Source organism: Caretta caretta, chromosome 9 (genome assembly GCF_965140235.1).
Source record: "Caretta caretta isolate rCarCar2 chromosome 9, rCarCar1.hap1, whole genome shotgun sequence".
Classification (NCBI taxonomy): domain Eukaryota; kingdom Metazoa; phylum Chordata; order Testudines; family Cheloniidae; genus Caretta; species Caretta caretta.
In genome coordinates this window covers 28,594,434-28,604,749 of record NC_134214.1, presented here as the reverse complement: position 1 = coordinate 28,604,749, position 10,316 = coordinate 28,594,434, and the positions used below count along the sequence as shown (strand labels likewise).

The following is a 10,316-nucleotide window of genomic DNA, read 5'->3' as shown; positions in this document are numbered from 1 at the left end:
TGTGGGTGGAGTTCTGTGAATCTTATTCTGGATTGGTCTTGATAGTTTAGGGAACAGCCCAATTCTCCTGCTTGGGCAGCTGAATTACACTTCTTAGTCATTAGCTGTTTTTTCTTTTTCTTTCTGTTTTGCCTTTGTCCGTGTTAATACTCTTATTGAGTGTTCTGTTGCATGCGATGGTGCTATACAGCCAGTTTCATCAATGCAACAATTACACAAAATGGTCATCTTTGGACATGAACTAATGCCTTGGTACAACCGCCCTGGGACTCAGAATGCTCTTAGAGCCCTCATTCACAGTGTTCTCTGGTCAAACTATCTGTTTCAACAAGAGCTACTTTTTGACCGTGTGTATGTAGGACTGTGATGTTGCATACAACACTGAACCTGTGTCAGTGTTTAAAAGATAAAAGCAGAGGACTAGGCTAGCTTGAGCTCTATTCGTATTTCTGCCACTGATTCACTTTGGACAAGTCACTTGACGACTATTAGCCCGTTTCCCTCTCTGTAGTACAGGGACAGTAATACTTGCCCACCTTGCTAAATGGCTTTGAGATTTTCAGATGAAAGGGGCAATGCAAGTGCAAAGCACTATTAGTAATGTACTGCAAGCAACTTGTACTGCATACCGTGCATGGTAGTGGCAGCATGTTAATCAGCACAAACTAGCATATTGCTGGCACCTCCTGGCTGTGTAAATTGTATTCCCCCAATGCACGTGGAACACCTGATACAGTTTCTACATGTTCACGGTGGTAGCACACAGCGCTGTGCAGAACCGTTCCCTTTAGACTGAATGGTTCAGAGGCTAGCGCAATGGACTGGGAGCAAGAAGACCTGGGTTGTACTCTTGGCTCTGCCATTGATTTGGCAAGTCATTAAAACTCTCTGAGTCCATCTGCAAAATGGAGACAATATTAACAATGGAGGGGGGGAGGGAAACATTTACCCACCTTTGCAAAGTGTTTTGAGATCTATAGTTTAAAAGGGATCAGTACTGTTAATCATATCAGATTTTAAAATATATTTGCAGAATCAGAAAAATTGTACCTGTGCTCTCTTTAGTAGCATAGGCTACCTCAGGTAGTAGCAATTAATAAACAAGTTGCTGATGACAGTTAAATGTTTTTCTAATTATTTTTGCTGGATAATGTCATACCTACTTCTTTGCAGTGTTGTTGTTGCTGTTGGTCCCAGGATATGAAAGAGACAAGGTGGGCAAGATAATATTTTATTGGACCAATTTCTGGTGGTGGAAAGTACAAGCTTTCAAGCTACACAAGGCGCTTCTTCAGGAAGTTGAGGGTCTCAGCTAATTGCAAATTAGGACAGATTGTTAAGCAGAAGGGGTAATGCATGTTGGAGGCAGTTACTTGAAATAAAGTGGGCAACTGTGGGTTAGATTGTTATGCATAAAGTGTTTGAAGCAGGCAATTAAGTGTAGCAGGCAGTTTGGTGCCTTACAAACTGTAGTAATGAGCCATAAAACCAGGGTCCCTGTCCAGTCCATGGTTTTTGATGTCTCATAGAGTTATGAACATAAGTTCCCAGGCTCGCCTTCTGAAGGTGTTATGCAGGTTTCCTTCGAGGACAAGTATTGAAAAGTCAGATATGAAGTGATTGCTTTATGAAAAGTGTGTGCCCACAGATGATATGGGTTTTTTGTCTTTTTCTGTGCGAGTTCATTCAAGAACATAGTGATTGTCTGGTTTCACCCATATAAGTTGATATTGGGGAATTTGATGCACTGGATGAGGTACCTCACTATGTGCCTGCTGCCCTTAACTGCCTGCTTGAGTGTTGTGTGCCGGGAAAGTGCTGGAGATTGAAACATGGTAGCCACCTCCTTCTCCCACTTTCTTAAAATTCATGGAATTTATTTATGTCCATTCCTACCTGCAATGCAGCTGTGGAAAGAATATGTTAATTGTGTTAACAGACTTGGACAGATTGCAGAAAACTGCTAAATATTGATTCCATTAAGGCTGAGTTTCAAATTAAAGTGAATTTCAATTGTACATGTAGTATTTTATGAAGTGATTTAAAAAAACAGAGGCATTGAAATTTTAAAACTGATGAGTACCATTTTAAACATTAAATTGAAGCTTATGATCATTGCATTCTATACTGAAGGGCAGCAGAAAAGTACACTTGAGAGAAAAATACATGATATGTTAATGGGAATGGTGTTTCCCTAAAATGTCTCTTAAGAAAAAGCATTGTTCCTTACTTTTCATGTACTTTTCCCTTATTTCCATGCAACAAAGGTGGTCACTCTAGACAGGAAACCAATTCTTAGGGCACATTGGGCAATTAATTTTCCCTCTCCTTTAGTTTATATTCTCTTTCAATTTCTAATGCACCTGTCAAAGTGTCAAGGCACAAAACAAGATAATTGAAAATGAGTTACTGTGGTCCAGGAATGGACTTTGTTTTTTGGTTTTTTTTTAAAACTCCCCTGTTTGGGTGAGTGTAACTCTAAGCGCTCTTTAATTAGTTTTCCACAAATATGCTGCAATAGTCATCTAACATTTGCTGTTAATATTTTTGCCATTGTTAACTAGAATAATCGTAGAAAGTGAACACAGGCAGAGAGAATTCATTTAAAACTTCAAACCAAAATTCACACAAATTTTAACTGAAGCATTTACCCAACTCTGCTTGCTACCGAATCCCCAAGCAGGCTTCAAAGAGATGATTAAAGTAAGCCAGATTAGACTCTAGGAAAATATCCTCATATCAATCTTTAATACACTTCAAAATTGCATGCAGTGCTTGTACACTGTCTTTGAAGAATGAGACCTTTGATATAAATTATACAGTGTTTAACATCTCAGAGTCCTTTGGTAGAAACAGAACATGAAATTGATCTGAAACTGGCTGATGGCTGATCAGTCAGCACTGGGATAAAGCACATAGATCAGCAAGGCCTCTGCTCTGCTGTGCTGTGTGTTTTCATGGCCTGTCCAGAGGATACTGAAATGAAAGGCTCTTAAATAAGCAGTGAATCCTTCTGATGTTCTGCCACACATCCCAAAGGACTAACATTACTTACATCCTGCACGTGTCATGGAGGCTGCATGAACCCACCCATTACTTCAAAGGAGCACAAGAGGTCCCCAGTGTCTGCTGCAGTAGCAAGGGCAGGAATGATCATGTGGTACGGCTGTTTTCTCAGGGCGAGGCAGTTCAGGTGACTGGGAGATAGTGAGAAATTGAATTCTCTATTCTAGAAAACAAATAGAAACCCTTATTAATAGAATAAACCCCCCGGGATTGCCAAACACAATTCATCTGGCTGGACAAGAACCATGCAGCCTAAAGTAAGCATGCACAATAGTTACTAGCTTTTCCAGTTGTTGGCCAGCTAGTCCATTGACTGACATCACACGTGGCATCACCAACATGTACCCAAAGCTGGGCAGCAGCGAGAGCAGCTCACAAAAGCTATTCCTATGCAAGACGTGGAGCACCCAAGTAGGCTCTTGGATATAGGCAGGTGATGAGACTATACACAAACAAGCCCGCCCATGCACTCCTGGGGAAATGGCCTGAGCATGATCATACTAAAAACAGTGAACAGCTCTCAAATGGCAGCATTTTAATAGTGACCACTGTAAAACTGTTTGGGCCTAGCATCATGCCTCTGAAGTGTGGGGTCCATTTCTGGGCCTCATCACTGAAGTCAGTGACTGTCTGTGGAGCTCCTGCTCCCCTCTATGGGTAAGTTTGGCCTGGGAACACAGACAAGAAAAGTTCTAAGGGAGTGTGGGTTGGGGAAGGAGCAGACATGCTAAACAATGACCCAATACTTGCAATTTGCAACAATGGTCACATGCAGTCTGTTCTCGGTCCCACCTTTCCATTCCAGTCAGCAGAAACTATATAATGTGTCTCACACCCACACAATATGCATTCTGCCAGCTGCCAGACATAAAACCAACACATCTGTGCAGGATACAACACAGTACAATGGGAACACAGCCCCTCTGCAAGCATGTACTCAAAACTTATTGTCTGTCCACTCAGTATACTGTATATTTTGTTCAAAGGGTGAAAGTGACAATATTATGCTGAGTGACCTGAATAAGACTAGCTAAGGAGACTATATTTTCTTGCTGTGTGGTTTAGTACTGTTTCTGCTGTGTTGGAGCATCCTGCCTGTCCAGCATCTGTCAAATGCATTCGGGAGTTTACCATTCTTATGATGGAAGCCATGTGCAGCTGTTGTAAGTGTTCCAGATGTGTACATTCCAAAACACGTCTCTGCTTGTGGAGAGTGTCTGTATACTGAAGCATTTACAATGAGTGTATTCAAAATCTGCTATATAGTTCTGACTCCCCCAGCTGTATCATGACAGCAGAGCTTAGCTGGAATGGTCTATGGTTGAACATGTGTTGCTGATTTAATGATCAGTGCATGCATGAAGTAGGACCAGCCATCAGTACAATCCCCTCATGATCAACGTCAACTACTCCCATAAACCTGCATGCTTGTGCATATCCTTCCATCTATATAATGTATGGGGTATGTTTGATTTTCTGTATTGCATAATCACAATGTTCTGTTCCTTTATATTCACTTGGCTCTTTTTCTCTGTCTACTCCCCTTTTATGTAACTTAGGACCACTTCCCCGCAAAAGTTACTCTCATCTTCTTTCCCTCTTTCACCTGTCACCCCTGTGCAGCAACTGCATTCTTTGAAGGGAGGAAGCAGATATACTTAAGGATATCTTGCATTTCATAGGGAATGCACATGGTACGCAGGGCAGCACACAATTGTGTTTCGTATGACAAACCCAATACAGTATGTTACAAAGTGTGGAAGTAAAAGAAAGTGAAAGAAGGCAATAAATAAAAATACCATACCCAAATGAGGTAAGACAGAACAAGGCAGAGAATCTGAAGACTGATTAAAAAAAGAAGAAAAAGGCACACGTAGAACAGTTAGTGCCAACACAGTCGATTCAAGAAAAATATATAAGTAGTACCATGCCAAGAAACAAGTGTATTACAAATTCCTTGGAGATCACAGATTCAGTCTTGGGGTACAATTTTCAGAAGTGCCTATGTCACTGAGGGTATGTCTACACTACGAAATTAGGTCAAATTTATAGAAGTCGCTTTTTTAGAAATCGTTTTTATATAGTCGATTGTGTGTGTCCCCACAGAAAACGCTCTAAGTGCATTAAGTGCATTAACTCGGCGGAGTGCTTCCACAGTACCGAGGCTAGCGTCGACTTCCGGAGCGTTGCACTGTGGGTAGCTATCCCACAGTTCCCGCAGTCACTGCTGCCCATTGGAATTCTGGGTTGAGATCCCAATGTCTGATGGGGCAAAAACATTGTCGTGGGAGGTTCTGGATACATGTCATCATGCCCTCTGTGAAAGCAACAGCAGACAATCGTTTCGCGCCTTTTTTCCTGAGTTACCTGTGCAGACGCCATACCACAGCAAGCATGGAGCCCGCTCAGCTCACTGTCACCATATGTCTCCTGGGTGCTGGTAGACGTGGTACTGCATTGCTACACAGCAGCAGCAACCCATTGCCTTGTGGCAGCAGACGGTACAATAGGCCTTAAAACCATCCTCATCATGTCCGAGGTGCTCCTGGCCGCCTCGGTAAGGTCGGTCAGGAGCGCCTAGGCAGATATGGGTGCAGGGACTAAATCAGGAGTGACTCGACCAGGTCATTCTCTTTAGTCCTGCAGGCAGTCCTATTGTACCATCTTCTGCCGAGTAGGCAGGAGATGAGGATGGCTAGCAGTCCTCTGCACCGTCTGCTGCCAGCCAAAGATGTAAAAGATAGATGGAGTGAATCAAAACAAGAAATAGACCAGATTTGTTTGGTATTCATTTGCTCCCCCTTCCTTCCTCCCTCCGTGAAGTCCTGCCTGAAATACCAGAGGGAGGGATAGCTTAGTGGGTTGAGCATTGGCCTGCTAAACCCAGGGTTTTGAGCTCAATCCTTGAGGGGGCCATTCTGTGTGACAGTTGTTTTTGTTTCTCCTTGATGTAAAGCCAGCCCCTTTGTTGATTTTAATTCCCTGTAAGCCAACCCTGTAAGCCATGTCATCAGTCGCCCCTCCCTCCGTCAGAGCAACGGCAGACAATTGTTCCGCGCCTTTTTTCTGTGCAGATGCCATACCACGGCAAGCATGGAGGCCGGTCAGCTCACTTTGGCAATTAGGAGCACATTAAACACCATACGCATTATCCAGCAGTATATGCAGCACCAGAACCTGGCAAAGCAAAACCGGGCGAGTAGGCAACGTCAGCACGGTGACGAGAGTGATGAGGACATGGATACAGACTTCTCTCAAAGCATGGGCCCTGGCAATGTGGGCATCATGGTGCTAACGGGGCAGATTCATGCCGTGGAACGCCGATTCTGGGCCCGGGAAAGAAGCACAGACTGGTGGGACCGCATAGTGTTGCAGGTCTGGGACGATTCCCAGTGGCTGCGAAACTTTCGCACGCGTAAGGGCACTTTCATGGAACTTTGTGACTTGCTTTCCCCTGCCCTGAAGCGCATGAATACCAAGATGAGAGCAGCCCTCACAGTTGAGAAGCGAATGGCAATAGCCCTGTGGAAGCTTGCAATGCCAGACAGCTACTGGTCAGTTGGGAATCAATTTGGAGTGGGCAAATCTACTGTGGGAGCTGCCGTGATGCAAGTAGCAAATGCAATCAAAGATCTGCTGATACCCAGGGTAGTGACCCTGGGAAATGTGCAGGTCATAGTGGATGGCTTTGCTGCAATGGGATTCCTAACTGTGGTGGCGCCATAGACGGAACCCATATCCCTATCTTGGCACCAGAGTACCAAGCCGGCGAGTACATAAACCGCAAGGGGTACTTTTCAATAGTGCTGCAAGCACTGGTGGATCACAAGGGACATTTCACCAACATCAGCGTGGGATGGCCGGGAAAGGTACATGACGCTCGCATCTTCAGGAACTCTTGTCTGTTTCAAAAGCTGCAGGAATGGACTTTCTTCCCAGACTAGAAAATAACCGTTGGGGATGTTGAAATTCCTATAGTTATCCTTGGGGACCCAGCCTACCCCTTAATGCCACGGCTCATGAAGCCGTACACAGGCAGCCTGGACAGTAGTCAGGAGCTGTTCAACTACAGGCTGAGCAAGTGCAGAATGGTGGTAGAATGTGCATTTGGACGTTTAAAAGTGCACTGCCGCAGTTTACTGACTCGCTTAGACCTCAGCGAAACCAATATTCCCACTGTTATTACTGCTTGCTGTGTGCTCCACAATATCTGTGAGAGTAAGGGGGAGATGTTTATGGCGGGGTGGGAGGTTGAGGCAAATCACCTGGCTGCTGATTACGCACAGCCAGATACCAGGGCGGTTAGAAGAGCACAGGAGGGTGCGGTACGCATCAGATAAGCTTTGAAAACCAGTTTCATGACTGGCCAGGCTACGGTGTGAAAGTTCTGTTTGTTTCTCCATGATGAAACCCCCCGCCCCTTGGTTCACTCTACTTCCCTGTAAGCTAACCACCCTCTCCTCCTTCCTTCGATCACCGCTTGCAGAGGCAATAAAGTCATTGTTGCTTCACATTCATGCATTCTTTATTAATTCACCACACAAATAGGGGGATAACTGCCAACGTGGCCTGGGAGGGGTGGTGAAGGAGAGAAGCACCAGGAGGGGTGGTGGAGCAGGGAAGGACAAGGCCACACAGCACTTGAAAAGTTTAAAACTTTAAAACTTATTGAATGCCAGCCTTCTGTTGCTTGGGCAATCCTCTGAGGTGGAGTGGCTGGGTGGCCAGAGGCCCCCCCCAACACGTTCTTGGGCATCTGGGTGAGGAGGCTATGGAACTTGGGGAGGAGGGCAGTTGGTTACACAGGGGATGTAGCAGCGGTCTGTGCTCCTGCTGCCTTTCCTGCAGCCCAACCATATGCTGGAGCATATTGGTTTGATCCTCCAGCAGCCTCAGCATTGAATCCTGCCTCCTCTCATCACGCTGCCGTCACCTTTCAGCTTCAGCCCTCTCTTCAGCCCGCCACTTACTCTCCTCAGCCCACCACCTCTCCTCCTGGTCATTTTGTGCTTTCCTGCAGTCTGACATTGTCTGCCTCCACGCATTTGTCTGTGCTCTGTCAGTGTGGGAGGACAGCATGAGCTCAGAGAACATTTAATCACAAGTGCGTTTTTTTCGCCTTCTAATCTTCACTAGCCTCTGGGAAGGAGAAGATCCTGTGGTCCTTGAAACACATGCAGCTGGTGGAGAAAAAAAAAGGGACAGTGGTATTTAAAAAGACACATTTTATAGAACAGTGGGTACACTCTTCACGGTAAACCTTGCTGTTAACATTACCTACATAGCACATGTGCTTTCGTTCCAAGGTCGCATTTTGCCTCCCCCCCACCACGTGGCTAGCCCCTCTGCCCTCCCCCCTCCCCATGGCTAACAGTGGGGAACATTTCTGTTCCGCTACAGGCAAACAGCCCAGCAGGAAGGGGCACCTCTGCATGTCCCCTTAAGAAAAGCACCCTATTTCAACCAGGTGACCATGAATTCTATCACTCTCCTGAGGATAACACAGAGAGATAAAGAATGACATTGTTTGAATGTCAGCAAACATACACTGCAATGCTTTGTTCTACAATGATTCCCTAGTATGTACTACTGGCCTGGTGTGGTAAAGTGTCCTACCATGGTAGACGGAATAAGGCTGCCCTCCCCAGAAACCTTTTGCAAAGGCTTTGGGAGTACATCCAGGAGAGCCGCAAATGCCAGGGCAAATTAATCATTAAACATGCTTGCTTTTAAACCATGTATACTATTTTAAAAGGTACACTCACCGGAGGTCCCTTCTCCACCTGGCGGGTCCGGGAGGCAGCCTTGGGTGAGTTCGGGGGGTACTGGCTCCAGGTCCAGGGTGAGAAACAGTTCCTGGCTGTCGGGAAAACCGGTTTCTCCGCTTGCTTGCTGTGAGCTATCTACAACCTCATCATCATCATCATCTTCCTCATCCCCAAAACCTGCTTCCGTGTTGCCTCCATCTCCATTGAAGGAGTCAAACAACACGGGTGGGGTAGTGGTGGCTGAACCCCCTAAAATGGCATGCAGCTCGTCATAGAAGCAGCATGTTTGGGGCTCTGAGCCGGAGCGGCCGTTTGCCTCTCTGGTTTTCTGGTAGGCTTGCCTCAGCTCCTTAAGTTTCACGCGGCACTGCTTCGGGTCCCTGTTACAGTCTCTGTCCTTCATGCCCTGGGAGATTTTGACAAATGTTTTGGCATTTCGAAAACTGGAACGGAGTTCTGATAGCACGGATTCCTCTCCGCATACAGCGATCAAATCCCGTACCTCCCATTCGGTCCATGCTGGAGCTCTTTTGCGATTCTGGGACTCCATCATGGTCATCTCTGCTGATGAGCTCTGCGTGGTCACCTCTGCCGATGAGCTCTACACTCACCTGCAGCTTGTCACGCTGGCCAAACAGGAAATTGAAATTCAAAAGTTTGCGGGCCTTTTCCTGTCTACCTGGCCAGTGCATCTGAGTTGAGAGTGCTGTCCAGAGCGGTCACAATGGAACACTCTGGGATAGCTCCTGGAGGCCAATACCGTCTAATTGCATCCACAATACCCCAATTCGACCCAGCAAGGCCGATTTCAGTGATAATCCCCTTGTCAGGGGTGGAGTAAGGAAATCGATTTTAAGAGCCCTTTAAGTTGAAAAAAAGGGCTTCGTCGTGTGGACGGGTGCAGGGTTAAATCGATTTAATGCTGCTAAATTCGACCTCAACTCCTAGTGTAGACCAGGGCTTAGGGACTCAAGTCTCATTTTCAAAAGTGACTTAAGCCTTAGAAACCTAAGACTCCTTGAAAGTTAACAGGACTGAGGCTCCTATGTGCCTAAGTCACTTCTTAAAATGAAACTTAGACTCATAAGTCACTTAGACACTGAAAATATTGCCCTTAGTCTCTATTTATTTTTAACATGATAAAACTGACCATTTTATGATATTCAAGTGAGAGTTCAATCCAACCATTAAAAGCCAAATGGTTCTTTAAGTATTATTCTTTAATTCTAGTGTGCAAGGTAAGGATGGTGGGGTGGAATACGGCAAGGGAATGTGGGAGTGAGGAGAGGGGTATGGGGTACTGGGGGAGGAGGATGAGATGGGGAAGAAAAGAGGATAGGGGAATCGCGGGGGCAAGTGGGAGCCCGGCATCTCCCTGGCAGCAGCTGGGGCTTTCCTGTTAAGGAGGCCCATCAAACTGGAGCCAAAAATCAGACACCTGGCAACACTAGCTGGATCCCCTGGGCTGAGCCCCAACCACTT

At 45.8% G+C, this 10,316-nt stretch overlaps 1 pseudogene; it reads right to left on the bottom strand.

Annotated features, from left to right (window-relative positions):
• Positions 1-2,992: 2,992 nt before the first annotated feature.
• The window catches only part of LOC125642770 (glutathione hydrolase-like YwrD proenzyme), a 35,179-nt pseudogene continuing 27,855 nt past the window's right edge, over positions 2,993-10,316 (bottom strand).